General features: G+C 53.5%; 2 long non-coding RNA genes across 2 annotated transcripts in view; both read right to left on the reverse strand.

Moving 5' to 3' along the window:
- LOC309841834 overlaps positions 1-11,026 on the reverse strand; it is a 44,713-nt gene extending 33,687 nt beyond the window's left edge. Inside the window, exons 1-2 of the long non-coding RNA XR_014299334.1 lie at positions 10,806-11,026; positions 1,697-1,771 (exon numbers count right to left, since the gene is read on the reverse strand). This is a non-coding gene — a long non-coding RNA (uncharacterized lncRNA). The remainder of the gene's footprint in view (positions 1-1,696; positions 1,772-10,805) is intronic.
- Positions 11,027-17,927: 6,901 nt separating this feature from the next.
- On the reverse strand, positions 17,928-18,838 carry LOC309841796. Its single transcript, XR_014299314.1, has 2 exons — positions 18,770-18,838; positions 17,928-18,258 (listed from the first exon to the last, which is right to left on the reverse strand). It is a non-coding gene; the product is annotated as an uncharacterized lncRNA (long non-coding RNA).
- Positions 18,839-25,059: the final 6,221 nt, after the last annotated feature.

The raw sequence follows: 25,059 nt of genomic DNA on the forward strand, positions 1-25,059 counted from the left end.
GCTGGTTCCGCCTCTGAACCACACCCTCTTTCTTTCGGGGGACCCCAGGACTCAGTGCGCCTACACACCTTCCCTGAGTGACCTCATATCTGTACACTGCTCGCAAACTCGCAAACCATTATCTGCAGCCATGCCCCTTCTGCTGACCTCCAGGCTCTGGGAGCCAACAGCCAATTCAAAGTCTCATAGATGCGCAATAGGAATCTGAAAACAGGACACATCCCAAACCGAAGTCCTAACCACACCTGACACTGCCGTAGGCTGCTTCTCCGAAGTCTCCCCCTCTTCTCCACGCAGGGGAACCCCATTTTCCAGCAGGGAACCCCCTGTTTCCAGCGCTCTCTTGACTCCTGACTCTCCCCCCAGCATCCAGTCTGTCAGCAAAGCCTGCTGGTTCCACGTTCAGACGACAGCCAGAATCCAGATCCTTCTCTGCTTTTCTCACCACGGTCATTGCTCCCACTCTGTCCAAGCCTCTGTCGTGCTCTTGCCTGGGTGACGGTCACAGCGTCCTACCTGGTTTTACTGGGCCCTCGCTCCCTAAAGCCCATCCTCGGCACCGCGTCCAGGAGTGACCTATTTTGAATGAAATCTAGTCACTTCTCTCCTCTGCTCCAAAGTGGCTCCTCACCTCTGCTCAGAGTCAAAGCCAAAGTCCCTTCTGTGGCCGAAGAAATTCAAATGAACTTGGCCCCAACTGACTCCCAACCGCACGGCTTCCTGCTCCCCCCACTCACTCACTCTGTTCCAGCCACAGCTGCCTCCTCGCTGGTCTTGGAACACGCCGAGAAGTCCTCTCCCCTGCCCAGGAGGCCGGAGGAACCAGACGAGGGCCCTGCGGCCAACCTTGTCACCACCTTCATCATCACGAATGAGAACCAGAGGCTGTAGCCTGTGAGCCCGTGTCAGTCCTGGTTCCCCAGCGAGACCTTAGAGGTGACAGTTCTAAGGAGAACCCTGGGCCATGGTTACGCCACAGCCTCCTCTCTTACGGCCAGAGGGCAGTGGAGGACGAGCAGCAATTCTCTCCTCATTCAGAAAATAGTAACAGGAACCCTCTATTTCTGATGCAGATAACTACATTATTCTACTGATTAATCAGAAAGGAGAAGAAGAGAAAGAGGAGGAGGAGAAGGAAGAGAGACGGCATGTCGGCATGTCGGCATGTCGGTAGGAAGCACGGATTGTTCTATAGGAGAAAGGGTCATCCCGACCTGTTCAAGAGTTGGGGAGAGAATCCCACACCTGGGCCTTGACAAGGCCCGAGCGCAGGCGGGGGCCTCGTGAGACAAGGCAGCTGGTGAAAAGACACGGCATTGATGGAGTGGGCGGCCCAGCGAACGTAAGTCTACTCTGCCGAATGACAGCTCAACAGAAAGCCAGAAGGAAAGTCACCCACGTCTCAGGACATATAAGTATCTGAGGACCGTGGGGTGACTCCCATGGATGACACCAGTCATTGTCCTTAACAGAACCCCCTTTTCTGGACTCAGCCGCCCCAATACCCATCCTCAGTCCTTTAGCAGATCCTGCCAAGTTCACGTGTTCGTGGTCACGGCCGCCGCCGTCACAGTGAGCTGTGGATTAGACTCACCCCGGGCTTTCTATAAATAGGCAGAAGGCTTAGCACAGCCCCCCGAAGACTTGTGTGCGGCAAACATTTGGACTCCTGAGGGGAAGAGATAAAGGCACTCACCCGACTTCTTCGGGAGCTGTGTCTCTCCACTTGCCCGGAAGGAACGCCCTGGGAGAGCAGCTGGCCTTCAGGGACCTAGAGAAGCAAAGAAGTTATGAAGACCAAACCAACGGTGGCCTGTGCGTACCAGGCAGGTCTGCCCAAGTGCACCTCGCCAGCCTTCTCTCCCAAGGGTGATTTTGCCAGGAGGAGCTTCTCCCTTGAGCTAAGGCACGGCAGTCCCCAGGACATGTCTGAGTGGGCGTGTGCCTTCCAGAGACCTGTGTGCCCTGGTGCCCCCAACAGAATTTGCAGACTTTTTTAAAGTTGGAGAGAGAGAGAGAGAGAGACAGAGATGCGTCAGACCTAACATAAGCATGGACCTCAGTCCCCCAGGCTGAACAAAGGCACCAGATCGAAGCTCCATGGTGACCTGGGTCCCTTTGTGGTAGGCTAGTGGGGTAAAGGCAGGGAAGGGGAGCATCAAAGGCAAGTTTGGCCCATTTCACAATTTCACAATTTTATCATGAGGCAGCTCTATCTGACTCTCCCTGTTTAGAAGAAAAACCAAATGAGTACTTAAAACAAACAAAAAAAAAAACACTGGAGCCTTGTCTATCCCTATTGTGAAATAAGCACATTTATGACACGGAAGGAAGCCTGATAGCTCCGAGACCTTGAGTGGACTATTTGCAGTACGTGGGCTGCAGGGCAAGGTGACCTTTAGACCACAGAGTGGCAATGCGTTGGGTGTGGCCTGGCCTTTCAGAGGACATGAGACACCCAACACTTCCATGTTGTAGGGGACCTCGGAGGTTGCCAAAGGAAGAAATGTCAAAATAGGGTTAAAAAAATGGATCTGTCGAACATTTAGTGTTTTATTTTATTTTTCATTTTGATTTTTTAAAAAATATTTTATTTATTTCTTTGACACAGAGAGAGAGGAGAGAGACAGTGAGAGAGAGAGAGGGGACACAAGGGAAAGGATTGGGGGAGGGAGAAGCAGGCTTCCAGCTGGGCAGGGAACCTCACGCGGGGCTCAATCCCAGGACCCGGGGATCATGACCTGAACTGAAGGCAGTTGCCCAATGACTGAGCCACCCAGGAGCCCCGAAATATTTAATAGTTTAAAACAGAATGGTTTTAACATCCACTCCCTGCCCCCAATACAAGAAAACTGTGCTGTTTACTAAGACTGATAGAAAAACTCTGAAGGGGGCACCCGGGTGGCTCAGTTGTTAAGCGTCTGCCTTCAGCTCGGGTCATGATCCTAGGGTCCTGGGATCGAGTCCCTCATTGGACTCCCTGCTCAGCAGGAAACCCGTTTCTCTGTCTGCCTCTGCCTCTCCCCTGATTGTTCTGTCTCTCTCTCTCAAATAACTAAATAAAATTTTAAAAAGAAGTCTGAAGTTTCTTTTGAACATGGAGCCCAGGCCAAATGCCCCACCCTGAGCAGACAGACCCCAGAGCAAGATCCCCCGAGAAAGCAAGCCACAGGCATTAACCCATGCCCTGGAATCCGAGCCCCAGGATTGGACGGGTCCACTAGCCGTGCTTCTGAACTGAAGTGGTCTATCACACCAGCACAATGTCCGAGTGTCCCCTCCTGACCAGGACTTGGTTCCAGGAGGAGAAGGTAGACACAGAACTGTCAACTCTGTCACTAAGAAGCGCCTCCATCCCTTGGGGCTTTGCCACCATATTGTCCTACAGTGAAATTGCTATTGATTTTTAAAGGCAGGGACTATACCTTATTCTGTTTGGACCTATTCATAGCCCCAGTTCTTACGTCAGTGGATGCCTGATAAATTCTTGTTGGGTTGAGTCATATTATCGAGAAAGTCTGATCCAGAATCCCTTGGATTCAAGATATGCAGCACTCCTCCCTTATCTGCAGGTGATGCATTGCAAGACCCCCAGTAGAGTACACGAAACCTTGGGTAACCCCAAGGTTTTTTCCTGGGTGTGTGCACCTGAGTTAATGTTTAATTTATAAATGAGGCACAGTCACAACTACGAATAAAGAAGAACAGTTATGAGAATGAAAATGGAACCAAAGTTACGTGAATGTGGTCTCCCTCTGTCTCTAAGCGCACTGTAGTCATTCTCCTTGTGACCGTGAGACGATAAAATGCCTACGTGACGAGATGAAGGTAGGGGCATGACGAGGCGCGGGGCGCAGCCTCGGGCTACTATTGACGCTCTGACGGTACCTTGGGAGGAGAATCTTTTGCTTGGGGACCGCGACTGAGGGTGGGAAGCCACGGAGGGCAAAATCATGGATAAGGGGAAACACAGTAATAACTGCACATTGTCAGAGAGTCACAAAGTTAGCATGGCCTCTTGGCCATTTGAGACCGCCCTCGTCAAATTGCTTGGTCAACAGTCCCCATCTCGGTCCTGTTGGCACAAACACCACCGACATCCTAATGAGGGGCCGGGCAGCTCCCCCGCTCTGCGGCCCTTCTATCTGTGAGCATGTGCGCTGCCCACATAAGCACTTAGGACAGTCTCTGGCTTGCCCTCAGCTGGAGAGCAAAGAAGCTACCACGTTAAATGTGAAAGAAAACGTGTCATCTACACAACCTGCTGTGTCCCAGAGAAGAGAGGTAATCTCGTGGCGTCGGAAAACGAACCGTCTTCTATGTAACTTTGCTAATTCACCTCCAAGCAGCTGAAGGTCATCAGGACACAGCGTTTTAGTTTCAAGGGTTTTCAGATTGGGCCGACTCGCGACACCATATCAGCACCGAACAAGGGGAACCCCAGGGAGGACACAAGAGTGAGCTGAGACTCAGAGGAGAAGCCCCCAGACAAGTGACAGGAAGGCGGGTCGTCGGGAAGGGCTGCTGGGATGAGAGCAAGGAAACCCAGTGGCTGATCCATATGGACCCCCGTCTGGGTTTGCTGCGGCCAGTCTGCAGCTTCCCCAAGCAGGGGTGGGCACAAGTCCTGCCCGGAGGCCCAAGGGCGGCCTGAAAATCCTGCAGTTTAGCATTGCTGCTGGGCAGTCCCATCTGTCCTCTGCCACCTTAATTCGAGCATTTGAAACAATCCTGAACCATTCTGTGGCTTGACCGCGTGGAATGAAATTAAAACAAAAACCCCATTCCGCAACCCGCCAGCCCCGCAGTGAGCCGCGAGCCGCCGGGCTCCCTTCCCGCGTCCTCGGGCGCCCTCTGCTGGAGGAAGCCCGAGTTACAGCTCCGAGAACACCCCCCCCCCCCCCCAGGACTTTGCCGGAATTGAGAAAAAGATGCAGCAGCTCTTCACCCCATGAAAACTGTAAACCGGGCGGGCTGTAAATCTGCTCAAAGGCAGCATCCAGGTCCTAGGGCAGAACTGCCGATGGCCAGTAAGTTCTTCCCATGGTCCTCAGGACCTCAGATCTGTGCTACCTCCCGGTCCCCACTTTCCTTACCTTGTCCTATTTCCCCAGACTTGGGGTGAGTCCACGGCTGATGATTTCATCCTCTTCCCACATGCCAGGTCCAGGCATGTCCCAGGGACTCCCAGGTCTGCCCAGAGCCTCCGGTGTCCTTGGGCAAGTCGAGTGATCTCTGGGGCTCCCTGTCCTCAACTGGGAGTCTGCAGCCCGGACCAGATGATTTCTAAGTATCTTCCACATGTGAGGTTCAAGTTAACGTGCACAAAAGGAAACACAGGTTCTGATCCTTAATCAGATTTGCAGTGAGTGAGAATGCCAGAGAAACTGCTGACTCCACACTGGGTGGAAAGCCCAGGATGGTCAGTGGGACAGCCATGGGGTCGGGGTCTGGGCCGTTAGCCCCAGGATCCCAGCAGCACCGTGGAGCCTTTTCCTGCCTCCCTGGCACTCTCTGCCTTCAGGATTCTGGGGTTGCTGCCTTGCCAGGTGGACACCAGCAGCATCCTGTTTCCCGTGGGAACCCAGGCCCTCCATTCTCTTTCATGACCTTTTCCTCAGACCTAGACCCTGGAGGAGCCGCAGGGACTCACCGGGCCAGTTGGCTCCGACTGGAAGGTGCAGGCAGTCCCCTGGAGAACCGCCTGTCCCCGTGTCCTTGGCAGGAAGACTGGCAGCCGCAGTGCCCCAGGCTTAGCTGGGCTCCTGGTGTCAGTCCTGGGACAGCCATGGGCCTGGACAGGCCCCCCAAACTGATGACTTCAGCACAGAGCCGGCTCTGGAGCCCCGGACCCCTGCCATCTCCTCCTCTCCTTCTCCCATCGGCCTCCTCCTCCCAGAGCAAGGCAGGCTTCTCGGGCAGCCTCCGGAGGAGGTGGGCGACACTGAAGAGTGGTGTCTACCAGCCCCGGGGCTCTTCTTGTGGAAGTCCCAGGGTCTGGGACCGTGAGAGACACCGGTCTGTGAACTGTCTCAGAACCACGAGCAGCCCCCGAAGAACAGGCTCCCGTACGCAGCGTGACATCACTTCCCATCTTGCCAAGCAATGGGGCGTCTGCCAGGAACAGGCCCCTGGGGACGAGGAGAGCAGCACTTTGATGCTGCTGGCGTAAAGGACGACCTGCCCCAGAGGTTGCTATTTCGGGCAGAAGGTGCTGTCTAAACCCCCTGGGGCTGCCCTGTTTGAGCCCCAGACCCCTGGCTCCTGCCACCTACGGCCCTCCATCACCCGGGAGGGTCAGCAGCTCCGGGGCCCCACCCACACTGGCTGGCTTGGCTTCCCTCTGCAGGGGAAGCTGGACTTCCTCCATGTCCAACTTTAACCTTCGGCTCCTAACTCCATGACACCAGGGAGAAAGCCCTTCTCCCACCGTCTCCATGCCTCAGTCTGTCTCCACAAACTTTTCCAGAAATCCTGAGTGGGAGCTTTCGAGAATGTGGTCCGAGAAAGTCCCTCCGCTCACACCCAAGAAGATGCCTGAGTTGGGAGTCCTTTTCTTACCCCCCAACTGGAAAGGCAGCCTTGCTTTCCAGACCAGCGTCCGCCATTCAGAGCAGGAGGTCCAAAGCCAGGGTCTGGGTCACAGCTCCCCCTGTCTCCTCTCAAAGCCTTCTCCCTCCTGATCCTTCCGAGGCATGGCACATCTCAAGGTTCCGTGGAGGTTTCCAAAGCATGCCCCCCACTGGGTGGGTGCTCAGGATCCAAGCTCCTGTGGAGATGGCCGGTTGGAGGACTGGAGGAGCCCATCAGGGCAGGAGCCCTGTGCCATCCTCCACCCCACCAGGCAGGAGGCTGCCTCCTACCCAGCCGTCAACTCTGATGAAGTCGAGTCGCGAAGAAAAGGTGGTATAAATAAAGCCAGAGACTCACTCAGCGCACCAATCAGGACCGGGTCCTTGTCTGGGCGCTGGCTGCGCGCAGCCGCCGCCGCCGCCGCCGCCAGGAGGTGGCCGTCGGGACGCGAGCGAGGCCCCGGGAGCGCCGCCGGCCGCCCGCCAGCCGCCAGCCCGCGGGAGCAGTGGTGCAGGGCCTCTGCACCGCCCGCCGCTGCAGCCCGCACTGCTGACTTGGCCCCGGCGGCGGGGAGGGCGGGGGAGGGCCTGCAGCAGCTCGGGGTTCCAAGGGCCCCTGCGGAAGGCGGCCTGGAGAAGCAGCAGCCAGGGCCGGGCTGGCCAAGGCTGGGGCAGCGGGTGGGGTGCGCCAGGAGAGAGAGCTGGAGAAGCCCTGAGTCAGCGCTGGTGCATTGCGAGGTGCCCCGAGGCCTCCGACCGAGATGTACCACCCCCGCCCGCCCCGCACCCCGAATCCAGGGGCACAGCCGCCACCCAACTCAGGGACCAGCTCTAGCCTCATTTCCCTCTTGACAATGGCAAGACTGCAGGACTCTTGTGTGTGTGTGTGGGTGGGGGGAGAATTCTCTTTACAGAGCAGTCCAGGCCCATGTCTCCCACCGAGACGTCACTGGGGGGGTCAAGCACAGGCGGTGCGGATCTGACCCGCAGAAGGGTTGGGGGAGGATTCTTTTCCTCACTCCCACCATCATACAGCCTGTGGCTAGGGGGTCGGTCTTGGGGGTTATGGGGGTGTGCATCGGCCATCACCCATCACAGTCCTTGGCTTTTCTGCCTGACAAAACCCAGGACGGGCTGGTCCCTTGCTGTCCCAGGCCGGCTCTCGCCTCCCCAGCTCCTGGGCAGCTGGCCTCCCTGTCTGAGACCAGACACTAGAGCATCCAGGGGCCTGTGGGGGCTAAGGCCCTGACCCCCACCTATCCAACCCTGAGGGTCTCCCCCTGTCCCCTTGACTGCTTCTTCCCCAGCTGCCTTCTGTGTCACCCCCAGCCCAGGTGGCACCTGTCTGCGGGGAAGGGTCCCTTGCAGGAGGAAGCCCCTCCACTCATCTCACGATGCATTCACGCCACCCACCGGGGTCAGAGGGTCTGGGCTCAGGATTCCCTGCTCCCCCTCAGAGGGCAGGGGTGAAGGTTTAGTCACCCCCGACCTCCCCAAGAGGACCAGAGATGAGGACACTTGAATGTCAGGCAGTGGGGGGGACACAATGGCACTGGCTTTGCACTGACTAGAGGGTCTTCTCTTGGCTCATTCCAGATGGAAAGGAACTGATTGCAGCTCTGGAAGAGGCTCGGTGGTCATCAGAGCTGGATGGGGAGGCCCTGGGTGGGAGAGGGGTTGGCCGGGGCCAGCCAGCTCTGTCCTTCTGCTCCCCAGGGTGGCCAGGCCACCGACACCTCTGTCCCTTCGCTGAGGGAAAACTCATCAAGGTTTGTCCAAAGGGCATGTTCTAGCAGCTTCCAGGGCGGGGCGGGGGATAGTTCTGGGTGCCGTCCCAATGAGGTTGCACTTCGGTTCCACACAAGCTGACCTCAGAACCCCCTAGAATGTGAGACCCCAGTGACTGATCTCTAGGTACCAGTCTTGAAACCTGGCACGGCCAAGGATGGCTGTCTGGAAAGATGAAGTGGCCGCATATCACCAGGGGGTCCTCCCCATAGTCACCCCAGATTTGTAAGTGGGGGACAGTTTGAGAGGGTTTTAAATCTACAGGGAATGTGTAAATAAGACTGTAGCACGAGAGAGGGCTCTTAGGGACAGAATTGGGACGGCCAAAGTAGAAGAGTCGAGAGACACTCTGAATTTGGGGGTGGGGTGTTTTCCAGTCTGGTGCTTATGCCGTCTAAGACCCTATAAAGTATGTGTCTATGAGCTCACCGTTCCCCAGGGGCCTCCAGAAGGTACCATACGAGCCTGTCGTACCCCAAGGAGCTTTAGCCCCAGCTCTGCGGCTGCGGGAGCATAGGCAGGCTTTCTGGGGATGAGTCTTCCAGTCTGGCTCTGTGGACAGCAAGGACCAGAACACGACGCAGGAACCCGCGGAGGTCATGGCACAGTGCCAGGCCTGGCCCCGCCGCTGTTGCAGGGACTTGCCTGGATAATTTATATCTGAGACGTTTGCTGCGCCTCCTCTATGCTGATTTATTGTGCGACGGGACATGGGTTTTTTGGCTTTTTTTTGCTCTCTTTTTTTGGTAAAAGGACACCCTTTGCTTGGGGAGAATTGGGAGGAGCTCAGCCCTTCTGGCGCCCAGGATGACCTGGACAGATGCGGGCGCTGGCCCTGAGTGACATCACTCTCAGTGCAGACCCAGAGCCCAGCACTGCATGTCCGGGAATGCCAGCAAGCCAGCCTCGGAGCTCCTCCAGCCAGAACCTACTGAGGCAGCAGCTGGCTTTGGGGCGGCCCTTGGACCAGGTGGGGAGGAGTCTGGTCCCAGAGACCAGAGCTCAGGGGCCTTAGGCTGCTTGTTCATTCCTACCTGCCCCCCACACCCCCGAAAACGCCACTTCCGAAAGTGTGCCTTTGGCTGCTGTGCCCTCCTGCCACCACGAGCCCCTGGTGGACCCCGCACCCCCACCCCAGCTGCCTGGCACCCCATGCAGCATCATTCAGTACCGACTACTAACACGGGGGAATCCATCCCTGCTGAAATGCAGCAGCTGCTGCTCCCATGATGGCAAATAGTGATTTGCATTTTGAGTTTCCCTCCAGAGCTCGCCTCAGTTTACCCCAAAGAAGAAACCTCCACCCCCAATGAGTAAGGCTGCACCTCCGCTCTAGTTCTAGGGGTTCCAACCAGCCTGGGAAACATCACAACAGAGATGGACCGATCCCCCCCGTAACTTAAAGAGCCAGCTAACCACCAGCTAACCAGACACAAACGCGTGCGCGCGCACTAAGGGGAAGGACTGAGCTTAAACTCATCAGTAAGTCTGTGGGGGTCCCCTGCCCCAAGCAAGTGGGAGAGGAAAACCAACCCAAAGTAAGGTCCCGACCGGGCTTTCGGATTCTGCCTGGGGCTGAGCGCTCCCCGGGATGAAGTACCCCTGAGCTGACCAGACAGTGAGTATCCTTTCCCTTTTCTCTATCCTCCTCCCCTCCCTCGCCCCCTCTTCCTTCCTCTGCTGCCCCTCCTCCTCCCCCACCCCCACCCCCAGCTGCCTCCTCCCAATGCCGCTGAGCTTCTGCAGTCACTTGAAGGAGAAAGATTTCGCAGTACGGCATTCTTAAAGCTGCAGTGCCCAAATTCTCCTTCAAACCCCAAGTGTCACGGACATCAGCTCACTTACGGGGTCCTTTGCAGACGGCGGGTGGGCAAGGAGATGGGGGACGGGGGGCTTAGAGAAGCCGGGCAGGTGGGAATCAGAGACTCAGCCTCTAGCAAGGGTAAAGAGGAGAGGCAGACCGCACCGTGAGAGCCTCTGCAGCTAAACCAGGTTGCTGGGACTGCAGCAGGACTGCAATGGAATAGAATTTTTTTTTTTTTTAAGCCGTAAAACCCCCACCAAAATTTTCCTCCGCAAACTTAACATTGTTTGCAGCAGAATGAACACCCAAGGTGCACGCATGACCCCAACACGAGAAGGAAAGCCGTGGAAAAATAATAATTCGAACAACATTTTAAAATTATTTTGCAAAATGTACCCCTGTGGGCGACTGACTCAGCTTTCCCTGCACTGCTCCGTTGGAAAGCCATGCGGGGAAGGACCTGGAAGAACTTCATTGAGCCCAGAGTTTCCGCAAAGTGCAGGGAGACGGCTGAAGCTCCTCAGAGGAGAAAGCTTTCTAAAACCCAAAGGAAAGGGGATCTCCCTGCCGGCTGCCTAAGGAGCCTGTGAAATGAGCTGATGTAGCGTCAAGAAAGCAACACACCCCTCCCTGAAAGTTACCTCTTTCCTCTGCTCATCAGCTTTGCTGTGCTGCCCGGATGCCGGCAAGTTGCAGACTGCTGTTGGGGAGGCAGGACCCAAAATAAGAGCTGTCAGCTGGGTCCCCGCACCGAAATGATGCCCGGACTCGACGCTGCAGGCGGCGGGGATGGTCTCTCCTCCTCCCCTCCGTTTAATTTAAACCCCTGACACTGCAAGATGCCCGCTCCTACATCTCCAAAGGACCTCCTCCCTCCCCACACTTCCTCACAACCAGGTCCAAGGCTTTGCTCCACCTCCCGCATTTGCTCACCTGAAGATGCTTTTCTTGCAAAAAAAAAAAAAAAAAAAAAAAAGAACCAAGAAGAAGGAAAAGACAGGGACTGCAGAATCCCTTAATTGCTTCCTCTCTGGGACCACATTTTGGAAAAGGTGGGGCTTGCTCTGAAGTTTGGGAATTAAAGGCTGATGCCCCGGAGGGAGCAGAGTGACTGTCCACACCATCACTTTACTAAAAAAGGACAGAGGAAGACCCAGGGTAAAAAGAATAGGAAAATTCCTCTCTGTCCACTGGCAAATTTTCAACGGGTTGGAAATGTCTCTTTTTCGCTTTCCTTCAAGAAAATCCCGTTTAAGAGATTTGTGTGCACGTGAAGTGTACGAGACGGCCACAGAGTGTAAATTTTGTCCTGACGTGTCTGTGATTCTGAAAGTTGCCGCCCCTGCCTCTCTGCAAGTTAGTATCACCGGCGACTGACCCAAGGACTTAATTGGGAACCTTCCAGGAGAGTGAAGCACTTTCAATGCGGATCCGGTTAAAATAGCGCATCCTAGTCTAATCCACAAGAGGTAATGCAGGATAGATGAACCCAGAAGTTGGAGAGGGTGCAGGGAGAAGTTACTTCTCCGATTTGGGATTGAATGCCAACTCAGAGTCTGAGAAGGGACAATAGAGGAGAAAGTGGGGGAGGGCCACTCAGTTCAGAGGAACCAAGTGCATCCATTCCATGTACATTTCATCACCGAAGGACGGACGACAAAGTACGTGTGGCTTGTGTCTAAGCAGACTAGGAGGGAAGGCTCTGGGGCCTGCGTCCTGCCTGGGACACCCTCGGCCACGCTGCTGCAGTGCGCCACAGCCACCGTGGACGCTGCATCCCCCGCCCGCTGCCCTCACCCACCTGCCTTGCGCTGGGGCCTTGGCAGACAGGTAAGGCTGTGCTGGGGGACAGAGCCAAGGACCTGCTGCAGTCGGTCTATTGGCACCGTCCTCCTAACTGCACCCCAGGTGGCCATGGGGGATGGCCGCAGTCGTGTGTGCAGAGTTTCCCAGCGGAGGGGACCCCAGTCCTTCCATGTCACAGACGGGAAAGCCAAGACCCAAGTAATGGAGGGGCCCCATGCCCAGTCACCACCTGGCTGGTAGAGTGCAGAACCTGGGTTAGGATTTGGGTGTTCAGAATCTTTGTCCTGGGACCCTCCCCCTGCTCTGGTCATCAACCTCCTCTTAGGGAAGCCACTGCATCTGTCACTTCCTCACATGACCTTGAGGGTTACTCTCTGCTCTGCCCTCCAATTTCCACTCCCTTGATAGGCCAAGGGATTTTAAGTTTTTTAGGCGGAGGTAGCAGTGGCCGTGGCGGGGGGAGCACTGTCACTTCCTTCCCTGCTTACCGCTTAGGAAGGAAGGCAAGCTTTCTTCGGCGTTCTCTAGTTTTGAGACCAGAATATCATTTGTATTAGTCTGCTTGGGACTGCGGTCACAAATGGCCACAAACTGGAGGCTTAAAGCCGTAGAAATGTATTGTCTCACAGCTCCAGATGCCCGAAGTCTGAGATCAAGATGTTGGCCAGGTTGGTTCCTTCTGGAGGCTCTGGGCGATCATGTACTGTATGCCTCTCTGTGCTGGGTTTGGTGGCAGCCCCCCAGTTCTGGGACGTCCTCAGCTTGTAGGCGCACCCGACCCGACCCGACCCGACCCGTCTGCGTCTTCACACGGCCTCCTCCCTGGGCGTCTTCCTCTTCTTTTTGTCCTCCCTGTAATAAGGACACTTGTCATTGGCTGTGGGGCCCACCCTAACCCTGCATGGCCTCATCCTGAGATCCCAAATTATACCTACAAAACCCCTTTCTCCAAAGAAGGTCATCTTCACAGATTCCAGCAGGACAACCCGCTACCTTGTCCGTAGAAGGCTTCCCGATGAGAACCAGTCGTGATGAGATGCGATGCCTGCCCATCCCATGTTAGTCTTTAAAAGATGCCATAGCGGGGGTCCTTCTGGTTAGAAGTGGGTAGCTCCATCTGTGGAATGTTCTCTGGTTGTGTTGACTTACTTTTACTCCAGCCCTCTGAGGCAGTACTGTTATTCCCCATTTCACAGTCCAGGAAACGAGGCACAAAGAGGTCTGGGTCATGCAGCTCCGTAGCAGTGGCAGGAGGTAGGCTGGCCCGCTTCGGGATGTGTGCGCAGAGCCACACTCCTGCTTACTTGTGCTGGGGCCCCACTCTCTCAACCTGGCACCACTGATTTTCTATCCAACCCACATCTCACGTTTGTGTCTTTTGCAAATACTTACTTATTGGGCATTTCTGGATGTGAGCTCTGTGCTGATCTACCTTCGGACGCCACTCTTTGCTGTCCCTACCTAGGGTGGCCTCTGGAGCCTTCTGACACATAGGACTGTGCAGGGGAGCGTGTGGGGTCATTCTAGGAATGGAGGGGTGTTGTCTCCATACATCTCACTTTGTCACTAGTGGTTGGGAAAACACTCCCAGGTCCGTAACTAACATGAAACATGCATTCGTTTTTATTTTATTTTTAAGATTTTATTTATTTATTTGATAGAGAGAGATCACAAGTAGGCAGAGAGAGGCAGGCAGAGAGAGAGGGGGAAGCAGGCTCCCTGCTGAGCAGAGGGGCTCAATCCCAGGACCCAGAGATCAAGACCTGAGTGGAAGGCAGAGGCTTCACCCACTGAGCCACCCAGCTGCCCCCATGCTTTCGTTTTTAAATCAATAGGAAAGGAGCACCTGGGTGGCTCAGTCGGTTAAGCATCCGTCTTTGGCTCACATCATGATCCTGGAGTCCCAGATGGAGTCTGCATAAGGCTCTCTTCTCAGCAGGGAGCCTGCCTTTCCCTTTCCTCTGTAAACCTCCCCCCAACTTGTCCTCTCAAATAAATAAATAAATAATCTTTAAAAAAATCAATAGGAACGAAGAAACTTAGGAACCAGGGTTGTTTTTTTGGAACTGACAACATTATGGGTCCTGCTATCTTAACAAATCTGTTGATTCTTTTTCTTTTTTCACGAACAAGCTTTAATATATAATAGATTTCTCCTTCGCCCCTAGGTGCTGGTATCTTTGGCATACAAATGACCCTGTTGACTGAGACCTTGGAAAAAAATACGCAGGGTTCCTGTTCCTTGTTGAGTCTCCCGCGCTGGCCCGGAGCCTCGCGCATGCACAGGGGGTAGAAGGCTGATGCTGCCGGTTTTCTTCCCTGGCAGCCTCCTGTGAAGTTAATACGCAACAGCTCTCTTTTATGTCCTGTGACAACAGGAGAAAACTGGGTGACACCTAGGGAAAGGGTTCTAACTGGCCGACGTTCTAAAAAATTACTCGAGAGTTGATTTCAGGGTCTTTCCCTTTCTGGGAGGAGGTACAGCTTGAAGGGCTGGGTGGGTGCTGGCCGGAGATAAGCTGCAGATCGCTATCTGACTCAGGAGATTCCCTACATCTTAACTCATAAAAAGTCCCTCGACCTTCCGATAGCCAAACATCTGGGTTGGGACCAGGGACGTCAACGTGCCACTGTGGTTTTCCTTTCCGGATGAGTAAAGCCTTCTGTGATGACTTCCATGTGCTTGGGCGCTTTCCTTCCCAACACAAAACCACTATCGCCAGGGAGGGGGTAAGGAGAGGGCGCTTCTGTTTTCCACAGGAGATAAAGGCTTTTCCGCCTCGACTCTCTTACCCCGGGTATGCTGATAACCGCCTGGAGCCCTTCGTTCTGCCCCAAGCAATGCTGCTTGAGGGATGACAAAGCGAGATGTCATCATCTTCTGATTAGCACCGACCCTTGCGCCTCAAATAGTGACATTGCCTCTGTCTCCTGCTTCTTCGTTGTCAGCCATCCTACCGCAGCCTCCTACCCTCCCCACCCGCCTCTGGGTATGTTTGAACAGAATCATAAACGCGCGATTATCAGCTCTGGCAGCTCACAGAGGGACTCTGTGGGGATTCGCACTTGTTCGTTTAAAAAGTGTTTGCTGAACACCTGCTGTGTGCAGAGCAGTGGAGAGACGGAACTTCTGTCCACCCTGGGCTGAAAGTGAGCTTGCGCGGCACAGATGGTCAACCCGTCTGCTGGAGGTTCATCCTGACACAGGGGTGTCTGTGTCGGACAGGAGAGAGAAGACCGGCGCTGCTGAGGTCTGATAGGGGTATTTCCAGGCCCTGGAAGGCAGGTAAAAAATATTTCCTGTGCAAGGAAGCATTCCTGGGGTGACCACCCTGGTTATGGAACCCATATGTTTTGGTCTGTGCCCAAGTGTCCCCTCTCCGAGAGTCCTTCCCTTCTTCCAAACAGCACACCAGCAGCACCCACTCGCCCTTTCCTGGCCCCGCTGTACTTGTCTTCTGAGCTGGTCTGTCGTGCCTGGCTCCCACACCTACTGACCGGAATGCCACCTCCCCGAGAGCAGAGAAGCAGGCTGTCCCCTTGCTGCTGTGTCCTCAGCACTACAGCAGTGCCCTGTGTGCGGGAGAAGCCGCAGACGTCTCTTTTTCCATCCGTGCCTGGTGGACTTCTTCATCAATTCCAGGCAAACCTGTGACCTCCATCACTTGGGGACTTCCGGTGTCCCTGCGTTAAGTGGACGTCGGCTCCCCCGAAGCCCGAATTCTGGCTGCTCAGATCATGCCCTTGGGAGTCACCCCTGCCATTCCCAGCGCAGAAGGAGCTCTCCTTCTCTCTGGGCACAGCCGTTCTGAGCACCCCTCATCTTAGGGTACATGCGAACGCCTCCCTGGGGCCCAGGCCCACCTCCCCTACCCCCACCTCTTCTTGGCTGTTCTCCTTCATGCTGGGCTCCAGCAGCACAGCCTCCTTTGGGCTTGGTGTTGTTGTTGTTGTTGTTGTTGTTTTAATGCCCCTTGCAGGGGCGCCTGGGTGGCTCAGTCGGTGAAGCGTCAGCTTTCAGCTCAGGTCATGGTCCTGGGGTCCTGGGATCGAGTTCTGCATCAGGCTCCCTGCTCAGCGGTGACCCTGCTTCTCCTTCTGCTTGTGCTCTTTCTATCTCTCAGACAAACTAATAAATAAAATTTTTAACAAGAATAAATAAAATGCCCCTTGCAGTTTCCTCACTGGAACTTTCCCCAGCCGGCCCCTTCTCACCTGCCCCCTCACCCTTGGAGCCTCTTCCGACCCGTACCTGTGTCCCTGCTTCGCACCCCCTCCCAGACCGTCCCCTAGCCTGGCACCGGCCACTCTGGTCTGCCCTTCACTTAGGCTTCTGCGCCCCTCACGGGGAGGACGGGGTTCAGGGCCGAGCTCCCCGACACCAGGAAGGACAGCAGCAGCAGTGATAGTATCTGCTGGAGAAAGGGACCAGCCGCTGCGCCGTCCCCCGGCCTGCAGCTTTCTTTCCAGGGCGCTCTGCTTGGTCACCTCTACCAGTTTCCTGGGGCGGCTGGTAGCAGAGCGCAGCCTGGACAACAGGAATTTATCTTCTCAGTTCTGGAAGCTGGAAGTCCGAGATCAAGGTGTCGGCAAGGCTGGTCCCTCCGGAGGCCTCTCCCTGGCGCACAGATGGCCGTCCTCTCTCTGGGTTCTCTCGCGGTGTCCCTCTCTGTCCCAGCCTCTCGTCCGCGAAGGCCGCCAGCCAGACTGGACCAGGCTCCATCCACCCTCAGGACCTCCCGGTCCCCTCTTGAAAGCGCCCATCCCCCGTTTAGCCACATGCGAAGGTGCTGGAGGTCAGGGCCTCAGCGTGTAAATTTGGGGAGACACAGAACGACACCCACACGCCCCGTTGGCATCACCCATCCTGGCCGGGTGTTTGTCTTCGTGCTTTCCCGCGACCTCAGCGCTCAGCCCCCGGCCGCCCTCCTCCGCATCCCTGTTGCTCATGCTTTGCTCATAGAAGCTTTCTCCTCAGATCTTTGTTTCTCCCGTTTCATCACCCGGTTGCTCAGCCCACCGCACGGCAATTCTTGCGTTTGCGGAGGGCGGACTAAGGGCCAGGCCTGCCCCCTCACTTCCCCCATTTAAGCCTCACGTAACCCACGAGGCAGCTCTAACATGTAGGCAGGCATTCGAGCCCACACAGGTCCGATGAGTCGCCCAAGGTCACGGGGCTGAAAGTGGGCGGGGGGGGGGGGTGCATGAGGTAGAACCCAGACTTCCAGCTGCAGGGCATACGCTCTGAACATTGTTTGCCCACAGGTCACCAGGGCTTGTCATCAAGGGGGAGAGGAGCAGGGCAGACAGGCCTGCTCAGAGCAACGGACAGGGCTCCTAGTAGACTGACAACCAAAAAAGATAAGGAAACGTTATGAAGGCTGGAGTAAGAATGAAAAGCACAGCCCTCTGGGTCCATTTCACAGAAGGGCTAATAGCCCTGCACGCCTCGGTAGGCCCCTGAAGCACCACCGTACACATCATCATGAGTAACAGCAGGAAAAATGTCTGTTCCGTTAGCGCTGGCAGAGTTAGCAAGTAAAAATGCAGCACTCCCAGTTAAATTTGAATTTCAGATAAACAACGAATTATTTTTTTAGTATGAGTTGGGTTCTATGTAATAATTGGGACATGCTTATACCAAAGAGTTGTTTGTTGCTTATCTGAAATTCAGATTTCCTGGGCGTCCTGTATTTTATCTAGGAACGCTCTATGTTCACTACCTGCTTGATTTAGAAAGGCGAGAGGGGGCACCTGGGTGGCTCAGCTGGTTAAGCAGCTGCCTTTGGCTCAGGTCATGATCCCAGGGTCCTGGGATTAAGCCCCACATCAGGCTCCCTGCTGAGTGGAGAGCCTGCTTCTTCCTCTCCCTCTGCCTGCTGCTCTACCTACTTGTGCTCTCTGTCAAATAAATAAATACGATCTTTTAAATAAATAAATAGGCAAGAGAAAACGACTGGTGCTTAAGTGGCCCTTTATGACAGATGTGACAGATAAGAACTGTGTAAATGACAGAAGCTGTAAATAGAGAGACTAATAAAATGGACGTGTCTTTTTCACACACACACACATACACACAAACGCGCGCGTATGCGCGCGCACACACACACTATTGCAGAGGTCGAATGTCTTGGGATATCTTCACTCCACTTGGTGAACAGGGACCCGAGTTGCTCCTACCTTTCTCTTCCTCCACTCTTGTCTTCCAGTCTCACAGTTGCCTCATGAGCCAAAAGAGTTGCTGAAAGCCCGATTGTCACATCAACATTCCAGGCAAGAAACAGGGAGCTGGTGGAGGAAGAATATGAAAAAAAGCACATGCCAGCAGTCTGTCCCCCTTTTCACCAGTTCTGACAACTTCTGCTTACATTGCATAGGCTAGAATGTGGACATGTGGCCGTATTTAGCTGCAAGAGAAACTTTAAATGCAGTGTTGTAACTGTGTATGTTGCTGCCCTGAATAAAATCAAGGGTCTGTTACAGAAGAAAGGGGGAATGGACACTGGGTGGGCAAACAGGCTCAGTAGAACACTGCATCCTCTTTCCTCATTCATTAGGGCATCTGGCCTTTTCTGCAGAAGGGTAGGAGGGGCTCACTTTTTAAAAATATGGGCAATTTTAACATGGCTACTGTTTCGTTTTATAGACTTTTCTGTTTACAGTTCTAAGCCACCAAGGGCACAATTTAATATATCGGAAGAGTAATAAGATACAGCAGCAGATTGACTTTTTATGTCTAAAATCTAATTTTAAAAGAATCTTTTTAAGGCAAAGAATAAACTCCTTGAAGAACATATACCTGGTTTTCTGTGACTCTCCGCGCTTCCTGTCCTTAGACCTTCACGAGCTGTTGGAGCTCTTACCCGTGACTGGTGTTTTGGAGCAATTTTCTGGATCCCTTGAAGTCAGTCAGTGATTCGCACGGGTCCCTGAAGTTCTGCTGAGAATTTTTCACCTTTTAGATTTAGTATCAAGCAAAACTCTCAAAAGGCGAGAGGAAGAAATCCTTGCTTTGCCTGCCGTCTTTGGTCATGAAAAGCGTGTGTAGCAGGGCAGTAAATGGGACCCTGGCTACCCTCGGTCTTTAGAGGCCACGATTCTCCCTTCCAGAGTGAGGTGTGGGCAGCTGGACCACTTTGCACCCGCTACTTTGAGGACGAAAAAGCAGGCCGCCCATTTGAGGTCAGGGAAAGAATGTCTTCATGGGTCAGTGTCTTGTGAGTATCGCCCCCTGGTGGAGGAGTAGGGGCTTGTCTTCTCCTTCACTCGCGGATTGGAGGGATCTTTCTGGAAAGAGAACTCAGACGACAGGCACAGGTCCCCGGTGCCCGGATGCAACCCTCGCCTGAGCAATCCAAAGGCAGGGAGGGAACGCCTGCCTAAAGCAGCCCCTGGCAGTGACATTCTTTGCCTGACCTCGGGTCTGAGGAGGGAGCTACCGCAGACCAGCTGTGGGTCTGGGAGGGTCCTTGGGTCCTCCCAGCCAGATGAGATGTGAAGGCTTAGAGCGGTCCAGAGGATGAGTTCAAATCTCCAGGGGCTGGGGCTGGAATTACAGATAACAAAGGATGGGCCAGAGGAGGTGTTTTCACAGGAAACAAAAGAACAGCAGGTGTGAGCTCTTCCTTGCTAGAGTCTCCAAACACCCTCCAAAGAGCCCAGTGTGGCCGGTTGTAGATGCCTGTGGGAACCTGGAGCGGAGCACAGTCATGCGAATCCATGACCTCCCAGCACAGGTAAACCTCACCTGGCCCCTTCTGAGTCTTCCTCCTGCCCCAGCCGGGATTCTGGAAGAGGTAGGGACTACAGCTAGCAGGTGGAGGCGTGCACGGGCACTGCCCCCCACCCCCAGGAGCTGGGGGTGTGTGGAGAAGCTGTAACTTTGGGGTTTTGACTAATAGATGGGACTGGACATTTAAAATCCTGGCTGGAGAGAGAGGCCAGAAAACTCAGATTTCATCCTCCAACTCCATGCCCGGGTGGAGTTAGAACACCCTCGCGGGTCCACAACGGGAAGTTGTTTCCTTTTGCACCCAGTAAGCCCCACTGTTCACCAGCTACACACAAAAGCTTTAAGATATGTCAGGGTTGATGTCCCAGTTGCGGGGAAACACAATTAGCACGTGCATTAAGTAGGGCTCCATTTGCTTCCCGCCTCCCCTCCAGATACCTGTTTACGTGGAGCTGCACTCATTAGGGCTCTATTTGCAATTTAGGTTTCTTCAAATATCTGAGAGCCTCGTTCTAACATTACCCAGCATCCTGGAGCTTAATAAACTCATTTGGGGGCCTCCTCCACGTGGTGCTTAATTCCAGGGACATTAGGAGAGCATCACTGTCGTCTTACCCGACTGCATGGGTTCTGGGAGTGTTGTGTTTCAGAGCCCCTGGCACGTGTTGGAATTTCATGAGCCTTTTGATTTAGTAACGGGGACTTACACATACTCAACACTTTCCCTTACTGGACTGGTCATTGAGGCAAAGTGTCTGACTTAAGTTAATATGTACCTTTTACAATAAAATCGCAGCCAGACAGGCTGTTGTTGGGGCATCGAGAGGAACAGGGAGCAGTGGGCCAGGGTCTGGTCCCTTGAAGAAGTTTCCGTTTCTGCTGCACGAACATTGGCTGCTGTCCCAGCTCTGGTGGATGTCAGCCTCTGGGATTAACCTCCCTGTGTCCGACCCTCCCAGACGAGAGTAAAAGGATGACTGGGTTGTCCTAATCCTGGGGTGCTGCAGAGACATGGGGCCACTGGTCAAGTGATGCCACCCAAGCCACATGCCTCTCAGCTCCTTGTCCATGGGATGCTGCCCCGATGTGTCTTCACGTTTCTTTTTGGCAATTTTTAAAATTGTGACAAAGTATACATGACATCTGCCATTTTAATCATCGTGGAGCATACAGTTCCGTGGAATTAAACATTCACAATGTTGAGGAGCCGTCATCGCCATCCATCCCCCCAATTTTTTTTCATGTTCCCCAAACAGAAACTCTGTCCTGATTAAATGCTACTTCCCCACCTGCCCCCTCCTGGTCCTGGCAACCATCATTCTGCTTTCTGTCCCCTTGAAGGTGCCTGTTGTACGTATCACGTGTAAGTGGAATCATACGACATTTGTCCTTTCGTGTCTGGCTCCTTTCACTAAACATAAACGTCTCCAGCATTCATCCACATTGTAGCAGGTGTCAGAATGTCCTTCCTTCTCGTGTCCGAATACCATTTCATTGTGCGGACAGAGGACCTTCCATTTGTCTGTTCCTCTGTCGACTGACACTTGGGTTGTTTCTACCTTTTGACTGTTGTGAATAACACCGCCGTGAACATGGGTGTACGTACAAGTCTCTGCATCCATGCTTTCAATCCTTCAGGGTACGTTCCTAGAAATGGAACTGCTGGACCATATGGTAATTCCTTTTTTTTTTTTTTTAAGATTTTATTTATTTATTTGTCAGAGACAGAGAGAGGGAGAGAGAGAGCACAAGCAGAGGGATAGGGAGAAGCAGGGTCCCCGCTAAGCAAGGAGCCCGATGCAGGGCTCAATCCCAGGACCCTGGAATCATGGTCTGAACTGGAGGCACGTGCTTAATCCACCGAGCCACCCAGGTGTCCCATCATATGGCAATTCTTTGCAGAACTTTCTGAGGAACCTCTGAACTGTTTTCTGTAGCAGCTGCTCCAATTTATATCTGTTCAAGCGGTGCATGAGAGTTTTGTTTTCTCTACATCCTCACCAACACTTGCTTTCCCTATTTTTGGTTGGTTTGTTCAATGATAGCCTTCCTAGTGGCTGTGAGTGGGCTCCCACTGGGGTTTTGATTTGCATTTCCCTAAAGACTAATGATGTCAAGCATCTTTTCATGTGCTTATTGGTCACCATATACCTTATTGTCTGTCTTCTTTTGAAATGCCTGTTCATAGTCCTTTGCTCATTTTTGAATTGGGTTGTTTTGTTGTTGTTGTTGTTGTTGTTGCTGAGTTGTAAGAACTCTTTCTGTCTACTGAATATTGATCCCATATCAGACATATGATTTGCAGAATCTTGTCCCATTCTGCGGGTTGTCTTTCCCCTCTCTCGACAGTGTCTTTTAATGCACAACCAAATTGACTTTGGGCATATGTGAAAAAAAAGAGTTGATCTGACGAAGATCTGCCAGAGGACAGTTTTGTTATATTGATGAATTCACCCATTTATACGTGTATTATAGTGAGTATTTAACACAAGTATGTGCTAAAGAGGGGTATGCCAGGGTGGCTCAGTCGATTAAGTGTCTGCCTTCATCTCAGGTCATGATCCTGGAGTCCTGGGATCAGGACTTGCATTCAGATACCTGCTTAGCAGGGAGCCTGCTTCTCCCTCTCCCTCTCCCTGTACTCATGCTCATTCTCTCTCTCTCTCACAAATAAATAAATAAAATCTAAAAAACCCAAAGTGTGTACTAAGGAGAGTCTGGTCCTGGGTGTTACAGAGATCTATGTTCATAAGATAGAGTCGCCACCAGACAGTTTGCTCTCCAAGTGCTTACAGGATAGTTGACGAGACCTTGCCCACGAAACAGAGGCCAGAGAACAATCAAAATAGATATTCACAGGTGCTGGATGATCCTTTCAAATGTGTGAATTCCAGCTGATGTGATGGGAGGGTTCCAGTCTCAAGGGGGTGCTGATCAGGGAAAGCCCTCGAGCCCTTTGTCACCTGCCCCAAACCACACCATCAAATTTCTCACCAGTGATCAATATTCCCACCCTCACAGCAGATGCTCTGTGACATCTAAATTAGCAAGACTCGAGAATGATCCCTTAGGTATTACACCATCCCCTGCTCCTCTGGTCCCTTACCAGTCCGGTTCTATTCCAAGGAGAGACTTCTTTATAGTTTTGGGACAGACATCAGTCTCTCAGCCGTCCCACTGCTTGTGGAGCCCTATGCCAGCGAATCGAAGCACACAGATATTAGTTTATGTTGTGCGTGCTGTTGCTGAAATCAACAATTCAATTACTCGAATCAAAGTAATAAGAGAAATTATTTACTGTTACATGTAATCGGATTTAATGAAATATGATCTTACAAAACAAGAAAGTTAAAAAGCAATTGTTTACATGGATAAAAGTATACGTATATCTTTATATTTTTATTATTTTTTTAAGGATTTTGTTTATTTATTTGAGAGAGAGAGAGAGAGAGCACAAGTGGGGTGAGGTGCAGAGGGAGAAGCAGCTTCCCTGCTGTGCAGGGACCTCAGTGTGGGGCTCCATCCCAAGTCCTGGGATCATGACCTGAGCCGAAGGCAGATGCTTACCCAACTGAGCCACCCAGGCGCCCCTAAAAGAGTGTATGTTTGAAAGGCTTCATCTTAAACTCCTATGAAGAGATTTTCTAAGATTGATAAGGTGGGTTTAGGGGAAGCATTGCATACCCGGACTATGGCACCAGAGCCCTCTCCATGGAGGTCATGGTTTCTGAAATGAATATAAGTCCACCAGAAATAGCACTTCTAAAGGGTTCCTGTGAATGTATGATGCAAGGCTTTTTCGCAATATTTCTGTGATTTCAGGCCAGGTCCGCTCACGCTTCAGGGAGCCTAATGCCACTGATTTGACTTGCTGACCCTCCCTCCTTGAAGCTGGTCTCCCCTAGAAGAGTTGAAGCTCCCTGTGGGGAGCTATGTTTCGGAGCCCCCAAAGACGGACTTCGAGAGTGGAGGGACGCAGCTGCGTTAACAAAGCCCAGGTGGCCTCCTTGGTGATTCCTCCGCCCTGGTCCCTGTGTCTAACCCATCAGCCAGTCCTGTCGATGTCCTCCCTCAAGCTGCTCTTCACGAGATCCAGGAGCCCCCGATGCTCTGACGTGTGCCACCTGATGCCGGAGGGACTCTCCTCCAGTTCCTAGAGATTATAAATGATTTACCCTGCACTGGGCCTTTCATACACAAACCAACCAATCCAGAGTCCACACTCCCCACCACCGACTCTAGGAGGCTGTCCCACTCAGGGCCACCTGCCGGAATCACCCAGAACCAGGGACAGACAACCAGGGGGCAGCCCTGGTGCCCAGAGCCTGCTGGAATTATCCAAACATAGCCTTCTTCCCCGGCCTTGCCCGTGCTTCCCCACGGAAGCCGCAATAAAGGCCCTTGTGCACATTTTCCCTGGCTCCCTCTGCGTCTGGCTGACCCTGGGGCTTCCCCACGTGGCCCGGTGTAGGTGACCTAGCATGTCCTCCCTCCTGGGGACGGTCACAAACTACCTTTCCAATGACAGCGTCTATTAATCTGTAGGCCTTGCCATACCTACTTGAGTAATAATAACACATTTCAAAACACCCTGGAGCTGTGGGTCCCACTTCCCACCCCCCACCCCAGACCCTTTGATAACGGCCCCACCCCCACACTCTCCATGTACTTTTCCTCTAAACCCGTGGCCCAGGACCCCGGGGACTCTCCTAAAATGAAAAGTGGTTGCGTTGCTCTCTTACTTAAAATCCCCCAGAGCCTTCCACTGTAGTTAGCATAAAAGCCACACTCCTCACCGTGCCTTACAAGCCATCTTGAGCCACTTCTGGCTCCGCGCTCGAGCCACGCGCTCTGCGCTCGAGCCACATGGGGGCCTCCTCCCAGTCCCTCAGAGAGGCCACGTGCTTCCCTGCCTCCGGGACATTCCACCCCCTCATTCTGTTTCTCTGTGGTCATTGTGCTTGTCACTGTCACCTCTCCCCACGGCACCCCCCACTTGGACTCCAGTGAAAGCTCCTTGCGAGCCTGGGCCTTGTCCACAGTTGTATTCCCCGAGCCAACGTTTCTGGCGTGGAGCACTGGAGTCATGTATGAGGGGTACCTGAGCTGTATTTCCACGTCTGAAGAGGGGCTGGTGACCCCACAGCCACCTGAGAGCTGCTGGCTCCAAGAGGCCCCCAACTTCTGGACGCCCCGCCAGACTACTGCAGGGTCAAGGCTGGGAGAGGCAGACTGTGCCTGCTTCCTGGAGAAGCCAATGGAAAGCCAGCCTCTGTCTCATGAGGTCCTGCTGACCATCCCATTTCCCGGCAAGGGTGCCCTGTCCTTCCCCAGACCCCAGGCTCATCCGTCGTCTG

Source organism: Mustela nivalis (assembly GCF_964662115.1).
Source record: "Mustela nivalis genome assembly, chromosome: 10".
Taxonomy (NCBI): Eukaryota; Metazoa; Chordata; class Mammalia; order Carnivora; family Mustelidae; genus Mustela; species Mustela nivalis.